Below are 4595 nucleotides of genomic sequence, written 5' to 3'. Positions count from 1 at the left end.
TGAATTTAGTGAGTCATTCACAAAACCTTAGAGTGTTAAAAAGTCCAAAAGGCAGCAGGCCAAACAGACATGTGGCAAGTACCTGCATAGCAGCAGATGTTCTGACGCAGAAATGAGGTAAGTGAACTGGTTTATATAACCAGGGTGTGGCTGATGAGTGAATGAGATGAAGGTGAGGAGCTGGGTAGGGAAGGCCAGTCAGAGCTGATGAGGGAAACGGCAACAGGTGTGCAGGTGGGCGGGACTTCAGGAGAGCAGGACTGAGGGCACCTGGTGGATGGTGAAAGGATGGCAGGTCCAGGGAGTGACAGGAGGCTTCAAGGCCTGAGGATAGTGAGCAGGAGCAGGCAAAACAACACAGAAAAACTATAGTCATGACAATGAGCTAACCAGCTCATGACTATCACATCAATGTATATGCATGTGCTTATTCAACTTTCCTGCAAGTAAAGTAAGTAACTTGGTTGTTATGTGTCATATAACGTATAAATGTAAACATAATATGTGTTAGCTTTATTAAAACACATTGTATAATTAAGATGATATACATTATAACAGGCTGTATGGGAGCTAAACATAGGTTCAGTTTCAGGAACTTAGTAAATTATAATAAATCCATTTTTATTGTAAAACATTATAATTGCTTCAACGTAAAAATTTGGATCTGCTGCTGCCTCAACAGACCCTTTTTACAGGCAACATTTTGAAACGGCAGGGCAAACACAAGTGCAATTGTTGGAATTAATTATGCCATTCAATGTAGTGTGTCACAGCCATTCCAGTAAGTCAGCATGAACAATACCAGGGCCCCGAATCACCGAAATGGAACATGGCCATAGTTAATAGTATTAATCACACCTGTTTTACACTGGTGATATGCCAAGATGGCTGCTGTGAATAGGGCCTATACAATGAGTTAACTAAATAAAACGTGAATAACTTGAATGGTTGAAAGTTGGCATACTTCAATAAACCCTGTCACACATTTACATTACAGTGCTCTCACTCATGTGCCTTCCAAATGTATTGTTGCAGATTTTAGGAATCCGTTCTTCAGTTGCTGCACATGCTCCACAGCTGTGGTTGTTTTTATTGAAGCTACTTTTGTACCAGAAATCCCAGGCTCTTTTATTTATTTATTGTTTTTTATGGTGGGGACTCGTCTTCATCATAGCCAGCATTGTTTTTATTATTATCAGAGGAAACAACCACTTAACTTAACATGTATTATACAGCAAAAGTACATTATGATTTCCATAAACAACAAAAGAAAAGGGCCACAGACTTTGTTTAAATGAGCACTCAGCTGTAAATTCATTCAACTCATCATACAAAATCAAAGGACTTTAAAGGATGTTTAAATTTGCTCTGAAAAGCATGATAAATTGACTTGAATTTATATTAAGTTAAGAATAAAAAAGATTCAAAAAGAGACCCAACAGAAAATAAAAACACATCTTCTATTGCCATCTTTACTAATGTTGAACTGAATAAATAAATAAATAATGAATATACATTGTGAACATTTATTTCTGTTCAAATTTACCACAGGAAGTCGAGGCATCTCATACAAGTCTATGTCCAGTTTATGTGTCATTAAATCTGAGATTCAGAGGACTTCACTCATAATCCCCAAATCAGTGCCACTGGCTCAACTGACTCCTTCAGGACTTTGGGCTTGAATACAGCCATCTCTACTTTTGACTAAGATAATATGGACTACATGGGATATGATACAAACAATGACAATGAGGTATCAGTATATTCAATAATATTAACTGAAAAAAAGAAGCGCAAATCTAATTCTTAGTGTCATTACTGATTCACTGCAACAAAAATAAGTGCAATAAAATAAAAGCATATATCTGCATCACCGCCATGATGAAGATATATAAACTGGGTGGAGTCAAGTAGTCATCAAAGCATCCAACTAGTGTAGGGCTGTTGTTCCACATTGTAATGGGATATGACAGGAGGGTAATCTTTAATTCAGTCAGATACACTGCAGATATCTGCTTGAAGATGAAACACTTGAGCAGAGCTTAGCTCGTTCTTTACACTATAAAAGGCAGAGAATGTGGTCAGACACTTTCCTAAGGGCAGGGCCGCCTCTCATTCAACCAGCAGGTAGTGGCTCAAAACATCCATCCATGCTGATTTGCCCGGTGCCACTGACAAGTTGTACCAGTCATGCTTTTTTTTTCTCAAAAGTCTGGTGCCACATGTGATGTGTTCGAAATGTCCCAGGCTGTGCTGTTTTGGTTTCAGAAATGCTCCGTAAATCTCTGCTGTTTACGCACATGAACGTTGAGTAAATCTTGATTTTCATATACCGAGATGTAAAAAAAAAAAACTGTCTCTGCGGGGATGGAATGTCTCTTTTATGTGAAATTAAATAAGATCAGCTTGTGGGCCTCTCTCCTTCCTGTTCCGCTTTCCGTTTTATGTTCATTTCCATTCCCAAACAAAGCCGTCTCTCCACGGTGTATTAATGCCCATCAAAGGCCTCAATCAAGTTGCTTTGCCACAGGCTAAAGCCAAACTGGAGAGACTAAAGTTTAATGTTGTCAGTTGCAGCAAGGATGTGGGCTCATATCTCTTCCGCGTCCTTGTGTTTTCTTTTAACCCCCACGTTCGCAAATATCTCGCAAGTCCGATTAATGGAGCAAGGCATCTGAAAACAGCACACACTGAATGGCCATTTCAGGGTCAATAACCGTGACAACAGTCTTCCTCGTCCCCATGAACAATGGCTGTATGTATTTCACTGAGAGGGGAACATTTTGAAAATAAAACTTAATTACACAGGGCTTCCTAAACATTTAGTCATGGCTGAAAGTCAATAGACTCTTAGTTTAGAAGTATCCGGCAATGAGAAATATTTAAGAAGAATCTCTCAACTGTCTGCTAACATTTTCAGTCAAAAGAACTTTATTCTTCCCCTATACATATTAACTCTATTTAGTTTGTGCTCTAAGTAATACATTAAAGGTGAATGTAATTAATTTAAATTTTGGGATTTTACAGCAATATATTCCTATCATATTTTCTCATGCTTTTCGTCACTGACCTGTAAAACTTGAAACTAAAGAAGTTGTTCTCAGTTTGTCTTTCTGCTGCCAGTTGTCTCTCAACAGGAGAATAAATACAATCAAATCAAAATTGTATTTGACTTTTGATCACTAAAACCTGTAATATTAAATATCTAACTTTTGTCATTGATGTTAACTTCTTCCTACAGCATTTTGGCAAAGTATTTTACCATATGAAAGACAGAAACAACTTGTGTTTCTGGAAGTAAAATGTGTGCGTGCGTGTGTTATTGTCCCCTATTCACTGCAGACGTACCTACTGTTAAGGGGAAGCTTTCACTCTCTATGCCAGAAAAGAGGAGAATCATTTTTCTATAGTGATCAACACCGCCCCTCACACTCTCAATCTCACCATCTCGGGCTGTTGAGTCTGTGTGTTGTTCTTATAATAAAGCAATTGCACTTAGTACAACTTGGGACACTTCCCCCTGTGAAATAAAAGGAGAACAGATCTTCCTTGTGGCCAAAGCATGAAGCTCACTCTAAACATGCCAACAGAAATAAAACACACTATATATTCCATCTTTATGCAGCGGTCGCAGACAGCGAGAGATAAAAACGGATGAGAGAAGATTCAGGCACATTTCAAAGTAACGATGCAACATTACTTTTGAAACGGTGCATTGAGACTATGACCTCATCAGCTCATGGTGGTAAACTAAAAGTCTGTGCTGAACGTGAAGCACATCAGAAGAATGCTGCAAACATGAAGCACTATTGATACACATTGTAGAGATCTCAAGAGTACTCATTTCACTGTAAACATTATTCCCAATCATTACCTAACTTCAGCTTGCTGCTAAGAATAGTACAGACAGAAGTATTCTGTTTCAGTAGGTTGAAAATTCAGCTAAGTAATCATTATGTCTGGTTCACTGCCATGCATGCCGCTGACATACAGAGAGAAAGAGTTCGAAGTAATGTGATATTTGTTTGACTGTATTAGATGAAACATAAAGTGTTGTAAAGCCATACCTTTCCCCCTTGAGACAGGCTGTTTGCAGCCGAGTGTGAGCCAGATACTACAAATATGAAGACTTTTCAGCCTGGCGGACTTCATCGGAAATCCAATCATTTGATGGAGCAGCTTTCTTTCTTAATTCCCCTCACACGAGCACTTAGTGTGCATGTGTCCACCATGTGTGCATGGTGAATATGTTTGTGTCTTTAAGTGTGTAGAGTCTCTAGCTGCAGACAATAACTGACGAGAAGATAAAGGAAAGAAGAAGGTCACACCTGCACAGCTGCATCAGAAGATGAACCAAGCTGAGGGATGCTCATACCTAATATTGTCCACCCATCTTATGTATTTTAAAATTAAGGTAAACATTTTTGTGTTCCTGAAAAAGCATGTAAAGTTACTTTCAGTTACATGTATACACATATTTTCTTTGCTCTTAATGCAGAATGCAAAAGATAAATGTATTTTTTAGTAAAAGACTTTTTTCTTTTAAACATTTAATGAAGTGTGTTGTACAGTAGCAACCTGTTATTAATTGGGTA

This window comes from Clinocottus analis, unplaced genomic scaffold, assembly GCF_023055335.1.
Source record: "Clinocottus analis isolate CAN_PGR_092001 unplaced genomic scaffold, fCliAna1.0.p SCAF_1, whole genome shotgun sequence".
NCBI lineage: Eukaryota > Metazoa > Chordata > Actinopteri > Perciformes > Cottidae > Clinocottus > Clinocottus analis.
The sequence above is the reverse complement of the archived record's forward strand: the minus strand, read 5'-3'. Positions refer to the sequence as shown.